The sequence below is a fragment of the Lactuca virosa genome, chromosome 3, assembly GCF_052849685.1.
Source record: "Lactuca virosa cultivar CGN04683 chromosome 3, Lactuca_virosa_CGN04683_v6, whole genome shotgun sequence".
Lineage (NCBI taxonomy): Eukaryota > Viridiplantae > Streptophyta > Magnoliopsida > Asterales > Asteraceae > Lactuca > Lactuca virosa.
In genome coordinates this window covers 224104855-224122672 of record NC_136428.1, presented here as the reverse complement: position 1 = coordinate 224122672, position 17818 = coordinate 224104855, and the positions used below count along the sequence as shown (strand labels likewise).

The 17818-nt window shown below is 38.4% G+C and overlaps 1 pseudogene; it reads left to right on the top strand.

Annotated features, from left to right (window-relative positions):
- The first annotated feature begins 333 nt into the window (after window positions 1-333).
- Window positions 334-17818, top strand: part of LOC145164433 (uncharacterized) — a 94754-nt pseudogene continuing 77269 nt past the window's right edge.

The following is a 17818-nucleotide window of genomic DNA, read 5'->3' as shown; positions in this document are numbered from 1 at the left end:
GAAACTCGATGGAGAAGAAGAAGACCGAAGGAACGACTAGGGATATAGAAGAGGAGAGAAATCAGATGGGAATCTCTGATACCATGTAATTGAGATATTTCACCATGAAAGCATAAATTCATTAATCAATCTGAAGGCCATGTATAATAAGGGTCTTGAATGGGCTAACTAAACATTATACATAATACATAAATAATACTACACTCACAAAAATAAGTATACGATTGAATCATTCGAAATAAGCTCTATGGAATGAGAAGAAAATGAAATTATAGTAGTACATATAGGTAGATTTTTGAAAATGTAATCAGAAAAATTGAGAAGATAATAAAAATGGTGCCTTTTATACTGCCTCAAAGCTCTTCCATTTAATGTCTAAGATTTTCATTGCTCCCTTATAAACCTCAATATCTCAATAAACCTTCGCAGAAGTGACTTCCTGTAATGATGTTAATATTCATGGAATTCACAAAAATATGTCATGTCATTCTGAGAAAGCATCATTAGGAGGTGTCTTTCCCAAAAATATTGTAATTGTGATTGAAAATTATGACAGCTTCACTTATATCCTTTGTTAGGTTCTCCCCTTTCTTTCATTTTGTATAAAATTCACTCATTTTTCTCAAGTCAACTCATGTATTCATTCATAACATATGATTATTTGTTGGGTGTTGTTTTATGCACCCCTCTTATTTTTGAAATTCCTCCACACACCCCCTTTTTTGACTTTTAGTTGTCTTTAACCTTTTTTTGTCTTTTATTATTATTATTTAATTCAATTTATAATAATTATAATAATTTAATAAAAGAAAATTTATTTTCTTCAAGTTGATTCTACGCACCCCCTTTTTATTGTCTTTTCTTTGTGTTTTGTTTTTTGATTCCTACACACACACATGAGTACTTGAACGTTTGAGTTATTGCCTATTTTTTATATATGTATAATATATATTAAATAATTTTAATTAGTCTGGTCAAAAATTAAATTGATTACAAACTTATGGTAACAAATCAAATAATTAATTGGATTTGATTTGATGTTTCTTTAACTTTAACTTTAACTTTATCTTTAATAATAAAGAAACTGATTTGATGTTTTGTTTTCTTCTATTATTACGTATATATAATACGATCGATCTATTGACTGAAATCATTCGAAAATTTCATATCTCATATCTTTGTCTAAATCAATACATCTACAACGATTGAATCATCTCGAAAATTTTTAAACTGGTCAGGTTTGTTTTTTTCTTTATAGTTTTTTATATTAATATGTTGAGACAATTTTTCAAACTGGCATTCCAGCGAACCTTCACTATCGGGATGCGACTTTGTTTCGTTCGTTTGACTTCCCTATCCATGATTTCGACTGGCTCTTCCACGAAGTTAAGACTCTTGTTGATCTCAATTTCATCGATTGGAATGACAAGAGTCTCGTCGGATAGACACTTTTTAAGATTTGACATGTGGAAGACGGGATAAATTTTGCTAAGCTCTTGGGGTAACCGGAGTTTGTAAGCTACGGGACCGATCTTTGCGAGGATCTCGAATGGTCAAATGTATCATGGATTCAGCTTTCCACGCTTTCCGAAGCGTATCATGCCCTTCTAGGGTGAGACCTTCAATAGAACGCGGTCACCAATCTGGAACTCCAAGGATTTTCGTCTTTTGTCGGCGTAACTCTTTTGTCTATCTCTAGAGGCCTTTAATCGTTCTCGGATTTGCATGATCTTTTCTGTGGTTTCTCGGATGATTTCAGGGCCACTAAGAGTTCTATCAGGGACTTGACCTCTAGCTAGTTGTGTGTCACCCACCTCAGCCCAGCACAGAGGGGATCTGCACTTACAGCCATAGAGGGCTTCGAATGGAGCAACCTTAATACTAGTGTGATAGCTGTTGTTGTAGGAAAACTAGAGCAGGGGCAAATGGGTGTCCCATGAATTGCCAAAGTCGATGACACATGCTCTCAGCATGTCTTCTAGGGTTGAAATGGTTCTCACTCTGGCCATCTGTTTGAGGATGATAAGCAATACTCATGTCCAGCTTAGTTCCAAAACCCTTTTGCAGTGACTGCCAAAACCGCAAGGTGAATCTGCTATCTCTGTCCAAGATAATGGATGCAGGCATACCGTGCAGTCGTACTATCTCTTGAATGTAGGTTCTAGTTAGTCTCTCCATTTTGTATGTTTCCTTGATTGGCAGGAAGTGGGCAGATTTGGTTAATCTATCGATGATTACCCTAATGGTGTCATGACCACCCGATGTCTTCGGTAACTTGGTAATGAAATCCATTGTAATCCGCTCCCACTTCCACTCAGGTATTTCTGGCTGTTGAAGTAAACCTGAGGACTTTTGGTATTCAACCTTGACTTTGGCACAAGTTAGGCACTTGCCCACGTAGGTAGCAATCTCTGCTTTCATGTTTGGCCACCAATATAGTTTCTTGAGATCAAGATACATCTTATCTGAACCTGCGTGAACGGAATATCGAGTTTTGTGGGCTTCATTCATGACCGCCTCTTTGTAACCACCGAACCTTGGTGTCCAAATCCGGTCCATGAAATAACGAACCCCGTCACCCATGATTTTGAAGTTCTTCTCCATTCCTCTCAAGACTTCATCTGCCACATTATCTGGCTTCAAGGCTTCTAGCTGAGCCTCTTTGATCTGTGTGGCCAGATGCGAATGGATTGTCATGGTTAGTGCCTTCACCTTACGACATGAGTATTCCTTCCGGCTAAGGGCGTCCGCTACTACATTGGCTTTGCCCGGATGATAGCAAATTTCGTACTCGTAATCATTGAGTAGCTCTACCCATCTCCGTTGCCTCATATTAAGCTCCTTTTGGTCAAATATATGTTGTAGGCTTTTATGGTCGGTGAAGATAGTGCACTTGGTACCATACAGGTAATGTCTCCAGATTTTCAACGCGAAGACCACTGCTCCCAACTTAAGATCGCGAGTAGTATAATAGACTTTGTGTGTCTTTAGCTGTCTCGAGGCATAGGAAATAACGTTTCCTCGCTGCATAAGTACACAACCTAGCCCCTGATTGGATGTAACTCAACAAACTACAAAGTCTTCTGTCCCTTCAGGAAGTGACAAGATAGGTGCGCTGCATAGGGCTTGCTTCAGAGTCTGGAACGCACACCTTTCTGAGTCAGGGCGGCAATAGGCTTAGCAATCTTGTGGATGTTTTGGATGAATCTGCAATAGTAGCCAACAAAACCCAAGAATTGACGAATTTATGTGGGCGTCTTCGGTGCTGACCAATTATCTATTGCCCTAATTTTGGAGGGGTCCACATGTATGCCTTCTTCGCTAACCACGTGACCCAAGAAAGTTACCTTCCTAATCCAAAACTCGCACTTCGAGAATTTCGCGTAAAGCTTTTCTGCTCTCAGTGTTTCTAGAACTTTTCTTAAGTGTTGACTGTGTTCTTCCTTGCTTTGTGAATAGATAAGTATGTCGTCTATGAATACTATCACGAACTTGTCTAGAAATTGGCGGCACACCCTATTCATCAGGTCCATGAATACAACGGGTGCATTGGTTAGAACAAAGGGCATCACTACAAACTCGTAGTGACCATATCGAGTTCGGAAAGCTGTTTTCGGAACATCACTCTCCTGGACTCGTAATTGATGGTACCCTGATCTCAGGTCTATCTTTGAAAATTAGCTAGCTCCTTGAAGTTGATTGAAGAGGTCTTCGATTCTGGGTAGAGGGTAGCGGTTCTTGATAGTGAGTTTGTTGAGCTCACGATAGTCTATGCACATCCGGAAAGATCCATCCTTCTTCTTAACGAACAAGACTGGTGTTCCCCAGGGTGAGAAGCTTGGTCTAATGAATCCCTTGCTGAGCAGTTCGTTAAGTTGGCTGGACAATTCCTGCATTTCCGCTGGAGCTAGCCGATACGGGGATTTGGCTACGGGGGTAGATCCGAGAATTAAGTTGATTCGGAACTCGACTTGGCGTTTGGGAGGAACTCCTGGAAGATCCTCGGGGAATATGTCGGGAAAGTTACATACTTCAGGGATGCTATTGAGGTATTTAACTTCTTGCTTTTCGTTGACAACATGGGCTAGGAATGCATGACACTCTTTTCGCAGATATTTTTGGGCATTAATGCACGAAATGATACGAAGGTTCGTGTTGGGTTTATCGCCATAAATGACGAGGGCTTCGCCAGATGGCAGATTGAGGCTAATGGCTTTTTCGTAACAAAGAATATCAGCACGATTGGGGCACAACCAATCCATGCCGATGATAACATCAAAGCTTTTTATGGAGATCGGCATAAGGTCGATCGGAAACGAATAATCGTTTAGAGTAAGGGTGCATCCTACAAATACGAAGTTAGTACTCTCTCTCTTTCCGTTAGCCATCTCGACGGAGAATGTTTTGGTTAAATGTTGGGATTTGTGTTTAAGTAAGTGTTTAAATGCACGACAGACAAAACTTTTGTCACACCCCGGCCGTCGACGGAAACACCGCGCGATGTAACGTCATTCCTTGTATCATAGTTATCAAATATATATTGAACAGTACAAAAGAATTATTCCAAACTACGTACCTTTACTGATAATAGAAAGTTATATTATTCCATCTTATCAAGTTCCTGAAAACACATGCGTTTTGAAAATACGTCAACATAAAGTTGGTGAGTTCACAGGTTTTGACCCTGAGTAGAAATAGTACTTTTTCCGAGTTTCGAAAGTATAGAACATAGTTTCAAAATGTCATTTTGACTCTCCAACATTTAGTATATATATATATTAGGTATAATAGTTTACTTACCAAATAAATATAGTTTTGAAAGTATTATTTTAACTCATACTTGTTTATAACATATAGTATATATATCCTAGGTATAATGGTTTACTTACCAAATAAGTTTGTATACCTATAAGTCTCATATGTTATAAATATAAATGTTTATAATTCCATACAAACGAAGGTTACTATGTATAAATCTTATTTCAATTCTATACGAGTATGTAGGATATGCATAGTTGTCTACTTAATATACAAGTAGTACGCCTACCAGTTTCTTGTACTTAGAGTATAAGTCTTTGGGAAACTTATACTTAACATTCATACTTATATATCGACAATGTAAAATGCTTCTAAAGTTGTGCTACCATGAGTCTGTAACCGCGGTTGTATGACTTAGTTTTATACCTGTGGTTATTGTTACAAGGATCACACCTTGTCGTAGTTTCAAGGATCACAACTTGTGGTAGTTACAAGGATCACACCATGTGGTAGTTACAAGGATCACGCCTTGTGGTAGTTACAAGTATCACACCTTGTGGTAGTTTCCGCACGCTTCATCGACGTCGGAAGGTAGTAAATTAGGAACGTTCGTCACCCGCAAAATATTGATTGTAGCTAACAACCACGGGTGGGGTTGTCACGCTCACACGGGATTAACGGATACTGGTCAGAGGACTTTCACTAAGATCCACAATCTTAGTTGATGAATACAATAACTCATGTAGACTTTGTCGGCTTCCTATGGCTCTAACAACAAAAGCATTTTCATGTTTAAAACCCTAAGTTACTAGACTTTGCTTTTTAAACATTACTCCTAAGTTCATAATACTTTAGGCAATACAACAGCTATAACTTGAGGAAAAACCATGGTTTATCTTGACATAAAACCAAATAACAACATATAACATACCTGGTTTTATCTTGACATAAAACCAACAATAACAACATATAACATACCTGGTGTTATCTTGACATAAAACCAACAATAACAACATACTTATCAATTAGCATATAGAACTTCCTAGTATAACTCTGGAACTATATCGCACAAAAAATATATATAGAATCCTAAGTATAACTCAAGATCTACACTAGTATACTACTATAACAATAACATGCTAACAAGTTTATGATTGTTGTATAGATACAAAATAATTATATCCCAATTAACGAACATACTATCATATAAATATAGTATTAACTTGTATTAAATATTTAGCATGCATTTTCCCCCGAAAACATTAAAAAGTGGGACCGTGAAACTCACCCTAGTAGCGTGATTTTATGTAATCTAAGCAGAAACGGTCAGCGGTACGAGATCGTCGGGCTCAGGAAGCGATATGCCTTCAGCAAATGAGAGAAAGGAAATAAGTTTAGGTGTGAGATTGGCTGAGGTCGAACCTGCTATTTATAGCAATTTTTTGGACTCTCACGTCGTGAGTTTATAAAACTCACGTCGTGAGCCAAGCCTGCTCACCTTGTAGACTTGCCATTTGCGTCCCTAGCTTCGGAAGGTCGCCATATGACTCTTCACGTCGTGAGATATCATTGCTCACGTCGTGAGCTTAGAACTTATCCCTTCGTAGCCTCGTCACGCACCGTCTTGATCCGAAATGTGGCAATTTGGCTCCTCACGTCGTGAGTTTCTATGCACACACCGTGAGCTCAGTCGTATTAGGGTTTCTGACAGCTGTATCTTTCGAAGGTTGTAACTTTCGCATACGAACTATGTTTTTGACGTTCTTTATATCCACGCGTAGGTATTTACGAGTACTACAACTCTCTTTTAGACTCCAATAGCTAACTATAAGTCTATTTTAAATTCCTCTTATTATAGAGATTTATTGTGTTAGGGTTTATCATAACTTCTTCACGCGAAGTCAGATTTAGACGTTCTCTATATTTTTGGATTCGTACGGACGTATACTTTGAGTTGTATCGTAAATTATGTATGAAAGTTCACACTTGTATGAGAATTTATAGTAAGTTTATCACATTACTAGTTTAACAAAATCACATTACATGATTGGAATAATCACATGTGATTCTTATTGACCTATTTTGACTGGTGTTACATTCTCCCCCCGTTAGAATAATTTCGTCTCGAAATTTATCTTGTGGATGAGGTTTTGTTAAATAGTTGGGGGTATTTTTGTTTCATCTAATCTTCACATTCCCAAGTAAATTCAGGTCCTCGTAAAGAGTTCCATCAAACTTTCACTATGGGAATACGGCTTTGTTTTAATCGTTTGGCGTATCGATCCATGATTTCGACAATTTCTTCTACAAAGTTGAGTTTGGTATTGACTTGTATCTCGTCGAGAGGTACAACAAGAGTGTCATCGGATAGACATTGTGGGTTTAGTTTACCCCGTTTCCCGAATCGAATTACGGCTTTCCAAGGAGAGACCTTTTACATTACTCTATCTCGAACTTGGAATTCCAAAGGCTTACGTCTTACGTCAGCATAGTTATTCTGACGATCACGTGCTGCCTTTAATCGATCCTTAATTTGCACGATCTTTTGATATTGTCACGTGGATTATTTCTGGCTTGGCACATAAGGTATCACCTATATGTTCTCTGGCCAATTGTGTGTCTCCAACTTCTTAGTGCAAAAACTACAGCTCCCAATTCAAGGTCATGGGTAGTGTAATTATTCTCATGTACCTTAAGTTGTCGTGATGCGTAGGGGATAACTTTTCCTCTTTGCATCAACACACATCCCAATCCTTGATTTGATGCGTCGCAGTATACGACGAAATCTTCTGTCCCATCTAGAAGGGATTGGATTGGTGTACTACACAACATTTGTTTTAGTTTTTGGAAAGAAACTTCTTGTTTTTCTTCCGTGTTGAACTTCATATCTTTCTATGTTAGTGTTCTAAGCGGCTTGTCTACCTTAAAGAAATTCTCTATGAATCTACGGTAATAGCCTGCAAGTCCTAAGAATTGACGCACTTCTGTTGGCGTCTTTGGTGCTTCCCAATTCTTAATTACTTCAATCTTGGAGGGTTGGACATGAATCCCTTTGTTACTAACTACATGTTCTAAAAATTGTACTTCTCTAATCCAAAACTCACATTTGGAGAATTTGTCGTACAACTTTTCTTTTCTCAGTAGTTCCAAGATTATTTGCAAGTGTTGACCGTGTTCTTCCTTGGTTCGTGAATATATCAATATATCATCGATAACTACTATCACGAATTTATCCAAGTACGGTTTGCAAACACTATTCATGAGGTCCTTGAACATTGTTGGGGAGTTGGTCAATCCAAAATCATAACTAGGAACTCTTAATGACCATACCAAGTCCTAAATGCTTTTTTGGAGCATCGTCTTCTTGTACTCTGAGTTGATGGTATCCTGATCTGAGATCTTTCTTTAATCTTCTAGAATCCTCGGTCTAACCATAATTAAACATAGGTGATCAGTCTACGTTTAGTTGTGGTTTGGCCCATGTATAATAAAACTCGACTAAGGAGTTTGACCTAACACATTGTGTTGTATAGTTATCGAGGGTTTGGGTTTTCTATATTTTTTGTTTATACATGTGTTCTCATCGTGGGACTGAGTTCATACATAACTCTATATCTTTGTGTTTGTTGTATTCACGGATATTATTAATTATTATTTGTTACTTTAGGTCTAGCTGATAAGGCACCAGCCAGTCAGGACAGTCGGTGGGCAGGATCATTTTAGCATATAGCCGTTCTGAAATCCAACAACCCAAGCGACGTGTCTATCCTGTCACCGCTCCCGTAAGTAGTCCTTCAGTAAATGATTAATAGTACTTTTTATTGTAGGTTAAGTGATATACCTAACCTAGTAGAGTAAGCCCTAAACTATAGTCGTGCTTTCCTAAGAAAGTACTAGTTCACTATAGTTAATAACTCTGATACCAATCTGTCACACCCCGGTCGTCGGCGGAAACACCGGGTGATGTAACGTCATTCCTTGTATCATAGTTATCAAATGATATTGAACAGTACAAAAGAATTAATGTAAACTACGTACCTTTATTAATAATAGAAAGTTATATTATTCCAACTTATCAAGTTCCTGAAAACACATGTGTTTTGAAAACACGTGAACATAAAGTTGGTGAGTTCACAGGTTTTGACTCTGAGTAGAAATAGTACTTTTCCGAGTTTCGAATGTATAGAACATAGTTTGAAAGTGTCATTTTGATTCTCCAACATTTAGAATATATATTAGGTATAATAGTTTACTTACCAAATAAATATAGTTTTGAAAGTATCATTTTAACTCATACTTGTTTCTAACATATAATATTTATATCCTAGGTATAATGGTTTACTTACCAAATAAGTTTGTATACCTATAAGTCTCATATCTTATAAATATAAATGTTTGTAATTACATACAAACGAAGGTTACTACATATAAATCATATTTCAGTTCTATACGAGTATGTAGGATATGTGTAGTTGTCTACTTAATATACAAGTAGTATGCCTACCAGTTTCTTGTACTTAGAGTATAAGTCTTTGGTAAACTTATACTTAACATTCATAGTTATATATCGACAAAGTATAATGCTTCTAAAGTTGTGCTACCATGAGTTTGTAACCGCGGTTGTATGACTTAGTTTTATACCTGTGGTTATAGTTAGAAGGATCACACCTTGTGGTAGTTACAAGGATCACACCTTGTGGTAGTTAAAAGGATCACGCCTTGTGGTAGTTACAAGGATCACGCCTTGTGGTAGTTTCCGCACGCTTCATCGACGTCGGAAGGTAGTAAATTAGGAAAGTCCGTCACCCGCCAAATATTGGTTGTACCTAACAACCACGGGTGGGGTTGTCACGCTCACACGGGATTAACGGATACAGGTCAGAGGACTTTCACTAAGATCCCCAATCTTAGTTGATGAATACAATAACTCATGTAGACTTTTTCGGCTTCCTATAGCTCTAAGAACAAAAGCATTTTCGTGTTTAAAACCCTAAGTTACAAGACTATGCTTTTAAACATTACTCCTAAGTTCATAATACTTTAGGCAGTACAACAACTATAACTTGAGGAAAAACCAGGTTTTATCTTGACATAAAACCAAATAACAACATATAACATACCTGGTTTTATCTTCACATAAAACCAACAATAACAACATATAACATACCTGGTTTTATCTTGACATAAAACCAACAATGACAACATACTTATCAATTAGCATATAGAACTTCCAAGTATAACTCTGGAACTATATCGCATACAAAATATATATAGAATCCTAAGTAAAACTCAAGATCTACATTAGTATACTGCTATAACAATAACATGCTAACAAGTTTACGATAGTTGTATAGATACAAAATAATTATATCCCGATTAACGAACATACTGTCATATCAATATAGTACTAACTTGTATTCAATATTTAGCATGCATTTCCCCCAAAGACATTAAAAAGTGGGACCCTGAAACTCACCCTAGTAGCATGATTTTATGTAATCTAAGCAGAAACGGTCAGCGGTACGAGATCGTCGGGCTCAGGAAGCGATATTCCTTCAGCAAATGAGAGAAGGTAAAGAAGTTTAGGTGTGAGCTTGGCTGAGGTCGAACCTGCTATTTATGGCAAGTTTTTGGACTCTCACGTCGTGAGTTTATAAAACTCACGTCGTGAGCCAAGCCTACTCACCTCGTACACTTGCCATTTGCGTCCCTAGCTTCGGAAGGTGGCCATATGACTCTTCACGTCGTGAGATATCATTGCTCACGTCATGAGATTAGAACTTATCCCATCGTAGCCTCGTCATGCACCTTCTAGATCCGAAATGTGGCAATTTGACTCCTCACGTCGGGAGTTTCTATGCTCACGTCATGAGCTCGGTCGGATTAGGGTTTTTGACAGCTATATCTTCGGAAGGTCATAACTTTCGCATACGAACTCTGTTTTTGAGGTTCTTTATATCCACGCGTAGGTATTTACGAGTAATACAACTCTCTTTTAGACTCCAATAGCTAATACTAAGTCTATTTTAAATTCCTCTTCTTATAGAGATTTATAGTGTTACAGTTTATCATAACTTCTTCACGCGAAGTCAGATTTAGACGTTCTCTATATTTTTGGAATCGTATGGACGTATACTTTGAGTTGTATCATAAATTATGTATGAAAGTTCACACTTGTATGAGAATTTATAGTAAGTTTATCACATTACTAGTTTAACAAAATCACATTACATGATTGGCATAATCACATGTGATTCTTATTGACCTATTTTGACTAGTGTTACAACTTCTCTCCGCACCACTATCAAAGAGAATACATGCATAAGAGTTGTCGAGAGGAACGTACCCGTAACTACGGTGGGATCAGCGAATGCCTCCTCCTGGCCCATTGCTAGCACTTTCCCCGTGTTGCCAGCAGTCGTTGCTTTCGGGAAATTCCTCTTGTAATGCCCTGTTTCTCCACACCCATAGCAAGCTTGGCGTATTCCAGCTCCGGGGTTTTGGTTGGCTGGTTGTGCTGTAGTCTTGTAAAAACTAGTTGTGTGCCCCTTTTTTCCACAGTTGTTGCATTGCATATCACGGCAGGGTCCGTGATGATGAAAGTTGCATTTATCGCACCTTGGGAGAGTTCCAGCATCTACTGGCAGGTTCTTGAGCAGTAGGAATGGTATTAGCATGGACTGCCACTATCTGTTGCTTCTTGGAGGGCTCTTGTGAAGACTGGCCCTTGCGCTTGTTCCAGAACTTTTTCTTACCACCACTTTCTTTAGGTGGTTCTGGAGCGGTTGCTACGGGTTCATGACTATCCCCATGATCAATCAAGGTTTGCGCCAGACACTTGGTGCTATCGAATGTGAGAGGTTTAGCAGCCAAAACATTCCCTTGAGTTGGGGGTGTCAATCCCCATATGTACCTCTCGACTTTCTTGCTTTCTGGGGTGACCATCCCGGGACACAGAAGAGCCAGGTCGCTGAACCTAGCAGTGTACGCAGCAATGTCGGAACCCTTCATCTTCAGTTTCCAAAGTTCCTGCTCCAGCATTTGCATTTGCATTTCCCAACTCATGGCATTGGCTACCTGCAGAGTTAGGGATTTGACTCGGCTATTCCACCAAGTTTGTGCTCTGTCGGTGAAGCTGCAGGCGGAAAACTTCACCTTGCTTTCCTCGGGGCATGCACAGATCTCGAAAATTGATTCGATTTGCTCAAACCAATGAGTTAGGGAAATGACTCCTCCATTGCAGTCAAAGGATTTGCGCTTCGCGTTCATGAAGTCTTTGTAGGAACACTCCTTCGGGTGTCCCTGGCCGCCATCGACATTGAGGGGATGAGTACCACTACCCGATCCGCTAGTGCCACTAGAATTTATCTGCGACATGGTAGCAGCCACGGTGGCTGTAACTGTTGCTTGGTACACAACAGGGTCGAACTGAGGAGGTAGCAGCAGTGGAGGATTGTTGTTCTTTCGGTTGGACTTCTTCTTCGGAGGCATCTTTCTCTAAAATAATTTGAGAAAAACGAAGATAAGTCCTCTATAGTTGTCAGAAGTCAGGGGAAATTGAACAGTGTATATCTTATCCTGACAGTTATAGTGTTCTATCAAGCGATTTACAGAGGAAGTCTACTTAATGCAAGTAAGCAATTGCTAGGGAATGAATGGAAACACTTGGAATGAAAACTGTACGATTACTTTGGCTCTGGATAAAATACTCCTATAGTATTTTTAGGTTGTGTGTTCTGTTCTGTTGTTCCCTTTTTGTATAGAGTTTGGTATGTTTTAGACTTGCTGCAACACCACCATCACTCCCGAACACATGTTGGTCGTATCTCAAATAAATATAGTTGATCAGGCTATATTTATCCCAGATATGATTACATAATTGCCCAGGTTTAACAGCAGTGTCCAACATATAAATACTTTTGTTTTGTTCTTCTTGTGATACTGGTTCTGGTATGTATGTATACTTGTATACTTCTTTTAAAATACTTATATTTTAAAAGTATACTTTTAGTTCAGAGCGCTTCGGCCCCTTAGTGTTTATAGTTTTATATCATGTAAGGTTTGATATACTTAGTTCACTATAAAAAATCCTCTTATACCAATCTGTCATACCCCCAAACTGGAACGGCGGAAACGTTTGGGGGTGGAGGACGTCATGTACAGTATCACAATAATTGCATCATAGTAATAAAAGCAAACACAACCATTACCTTGAATATATATAAAGTATTTACGTTTGTTCGATACATAGTATGTATACAACAAAATGTATAACCAAAAGTATAAAATGTGACAACCCGAAATTTCTATCTTGTAGAACCATTCAATACAATCAAAGCCAGACCCCTTTCTGCTATCTTTTAGCATTGTTTAGGATCTGTTTGAGTGTTCTAAGCCTAGTGCATTCCAGGTTTGGGTTTAGTCATAAGTTAACTTAAGTTCAAAGGGTTACATTTGGGCCAAACACTCCTTCAAGAGGAGTGTATGGCCGTACACATGGGTGTACGGCCGTACACCCATGGTGGCTGTGAACTCATGCCCATATATGAGTTATGCCTTCATTTCTATCCATTTCTTACACTTCCAAGTCAATAAAAGTCAATTCTCTCTCAACTATCATCAAGAATTTCGCCTTGATCTTCAAAAAATGTAAGCATTCCTTCCATGTGTTAGTTGTTATCCCTCATTATCTAGTACCACCCTTTGATTACATCCATGGAATTCGTCTTTTTGGGTAGATCTTCAAGTATTCAACACTTTCACCAAGAACACCAAGAACACCTACTTATTCTTCGGCCGTGAACTCCTTAGGAACCCTCTAAAGGGTGAGTTTCTCCGCTATCTTCTATTTAGGCTTGTGAATCACTTGATTTCTAGCCTTAAATCATCATCTAATGCATGAAGACCAAGGGTGTACGGCCGTACACACCTCATGTGGCCGTAAACCCTTGTTTAGTGCCTGATATGGCCTCAAACTCACCTCATGTCCCAACATAGGATCATGAACACTTAATGGCTGATAGATAGGACTGTAAAAAAACCCTTTTTGCATGTTTCTTCCATGAGTGTACGGCCGTAAACACCATGACCGTACATCCATGTGGTCGTACACACAATGGCCGTACACACCTTGGCCGTACACACTCTTGTGTGGCCTTATACCCCCCTTTTATTCAATCATATGTGATTGTAACAATTCAATCTAAGTGTATCCTAGTCCCTAAGGTGGTTTCCTTGCATGATTAGTTGTATATACACTAATTATAAACATATATGTATCATTATATGCTTAATAGGATCCGTTTGTGCTCAAGGCTTCACTTGACACTTAGCATCCTATATCGAACTTACATTCGTATCACTCACTACAGGTGAGTTCATACCCTAACTTATCTTTTAAATGAATTTAAATGCTTTTATGGGGGAGAATACAAGTAGAAAACATTATAGTTATTATATCAATCACATGTGATTAATAACTACCAATCAAGTAGATTTCTTATTCTTCAAAACTATGTTATCAAACTGTTTCAAAAACCTTTTTATAAACTGACATCAAGTCATCTATAGCCATTCGAATGGTTAAAACTCTTTTATATGTTAAATTCTTTATTAAACTCTTTTAAACTTATATATTTTCAGAATCATGTCTATATGGATATAGTTATATAAATAAGGTTGAAAGGGCTTAGGACTGATAACTCGCCTTATTTCCTGTTCCTTGTTTGGTTGTGGACTTTGGGTATTCGGTTGTTTGTCCGAATGTCGTTTGAATCTTAGTTATATATTATGTATATGTATATAGATATAAAAGTTCTTTCTTTTAGTTCAATACCTTTGGGTAGCAAAGGTGTTCAAACATAATCAGTCATTCAAACAACTTTACTAGTAAACTATAATAGGTATAGTTTAGGAAGTCACTACTTACTATTTCTAGAACAATGAAAGATACAATAGTCAGTTCATACATGAGTCAGTTCAAACATACTATAGTGAGAAACAGAGAGAACCTACTATACACTAGAACAGAGAGAACATACGATATACTAGAAACAGAGAAAACATACTACACTAATAACAAGATAACATTTATGTGAGCCACTACTTCATGGCGCGGCAATATACTGTCGTGTCACGTTTTGTAACCAGAGTCTCCTGGAGGGAGAGCGTAAATTTGTGTATAGATCTATATAGGATTGACCGTCCTACACCTTGTTGCTAGCTACAGTGGGACCTGCAGGTCTACGGGTGACGAATGTCATACCATTTCGGCGTCTCGAACGTTGTGTCTTACTAGTCAATCAAGTATGGTTATAATCTCATCACATTTTACCTTAATTAAACAAACAGATTTAAGGTAATTAGTACATCTGTAGTTACTTATATACAATACTACTGTGCATCGTCATTTTCCCATTACATTTATATTGTGATCTTCTCACATAAACGGTAATGTAAACTATACTTTGGTAAGGATAGTCATACTTGGGAAAAACAATCACTTTTACAAAAGAACAAACTTACAAAACAGTCGCGTCTTCGTAGAAGGCTACTTTAGTAGAAAATATAGGATTTTCTAGGAAGTATTCAAACATTTACAAACAACACTTACAAACTTTTACATCAAACATTTACAAACATTTCATTCAAACTTATACAAACAATGACATTAAATACTTATGAACTAACCAGCTTTAATGCTGATCTACGCTTTTAAAATAACTTGTATTCTCAGGTCACCAGTAGACAGGTACCGATGACCAGGTTTTGAGAAGAAGGAGCATGTTCAAGAATCGTCTTTTATTTTGATTCATATTTTGGTGTCTTACAAACTATACAGAACACCCTTGTATTAAAATTATATTATTAATGCAATGGATGATGTTGTTGCTTGTTTTACTATTATGCATTGTGATGATACTGTACATGACGTCCTCCGCCCCCGAACGTTTCCGCCGTTCTTGTTTGGGGGTGCGACAGATTGGTATCAGAGCATTGTTTATAGTGAATTGAGTATATCAACCATAAAAGATATATAACTCTAAACACAACGGGATTAAAATACTCTGACCAAGAGTTATACTGTTAAATAATAAAATATTTAACCAATGTATACATACCTGAATTCATACTAAAATCACAGTCACTAGGACAGAACAAAAGTATTGCGATTGTTGGACAGTACAAGTAGGCTTGGGGACATATAATTAGATCTGGGAGTGATATAGCCTGATCAACTATATCTTTCCGAGAAGTGATTAGCATGTGCCTAGGAATGGTTGTGGTGTTACAGCAAGTCTAAAAACTTACCAACACTACTACAATGAAAACATTAGAACATAACATAAACTTAAAATACTATAGGAGTATTTTGTGTTACTATAATTACTTATGTGCAAACTAAAAAGATCTTTATTAGTATGTCAATAGTTGCTGAGTGGATACGCTAAGGTTATATGTGACTAAGGCGTCATAGGCTTAGAATCTGTGATCTTTGCTTTACTTCTTGTTCCTTGTTTGGTTGTGGACTTAGAGTTAGGATCACTTATTCGAAGGTCTATCCTATTTTGGTTACATATGACTAGTATGCACTACACAAATGCTGGAGTAACTGGTAAGGATCATCTTATAATTATCTTAATTAGTACGCCTATTAATTATTTCTTTGACCACCATTCTCGCGTAGATAACATGTCTGGATTCCATCCCCACGGTGACCCGTACTTCCCCAACCAAGGTAACAGTGGATGGATCGATGATGAGCTAGAAGAGGAACATGCAATTCCATTGGATGATGACTTCGCATAGAACTTGCCGGAGGATTCTGACTTCGAGCCAGAAGTCAATGATCTACCTCTGGTAGCTCCAATCCCAAATCCTAACCCTCGTCCGGCTTTTCAAGGCCTGACGTCTATGTGGGCGGAAAACTTGGGAACATGGAGTCAAGAACAGGGTCAGCCCATGCCATACAACGGAGACAAAAGCTTCTACAACCTGAGCGAGGGAGGCTCAGCGGACAGAGTCTTGCCTATTCTGGTCCGCAGGGTTGCTCGTAATGAAGAGCAGGGTAGGACAGCCATCAACCGAGTCATACAGGTTGATGCCAATGTGGGATTCAATACTGTCGGCATTTATCGTCTGGAAGATGCTCGTGAGAGAGCTGCGAGAGACAATGAGTCTCTACTGCAAGAACTAGCTGTGACTCGAGCTGAAGTCATAGAACTCTGCGTACGCCAGCAAGTGTATGAGCGACGCCTTCTTGATATGAAGCATCAGTTGGATGATTTAAGGGTTAACCCGAGGGGTGCCCGTCGCCAGTAGGAGATGCTCTGCTCATCCTTTCTTTTGGTTAAAGGAATAGCCTTCTTATCTATGCTCTAAGTTGCAATTTTCCCTGTAATTTCCTGTTTATCTTAAGACCTTGAACTTTCAGTCGATTAGATCTTTATGCTTTCAAAATTTTCTTATCCTGCTTTGATGTAAGACCTACTTCAAGGTCATTTTCCCAAACTTGTTACATCTTCAATACCAGTATTGTTGACAGATATCTAATCTCATGGGAAATCTTTATCCAAATGCTTTCATCTTTCTATTGCTAGGTCTCTATTTCAATCATACTTTCATTTGTTCTGTTGGGCTATGGAGAGTTAGTCCATGATTCACTTTGATCATACACTTTATTGAATGCTTACCAATATCTTCATCTTTTTAAACTTATAACTACAAGTTGCCTCCATGTCGATCAGCGAGACGCACTACTCTGATAACTCCGAATCAACAACCACCACCACCTCCTCCACAATACAACTATCCAAGTTGCGGTGAATGTGGCTGTTACGGCAGTCCTAGCTCAGTTTAGTGCTAGTGGAACTAACGGGAGTGGAACAACTGTTCATTCCACTCAAGGTGATGCTCCAGTGCGCTCTAGAGAGTGCTCGTATAAGGACATCACCAGCTGCAAACCCAGGACCTTCAATGAGACTGGCAGAATCATTGCCCTCTTGCAATGGTTTGAGAAAACGAAGTCGATATTTGAGATCTGCTCCTGTCCGGAAGTGAG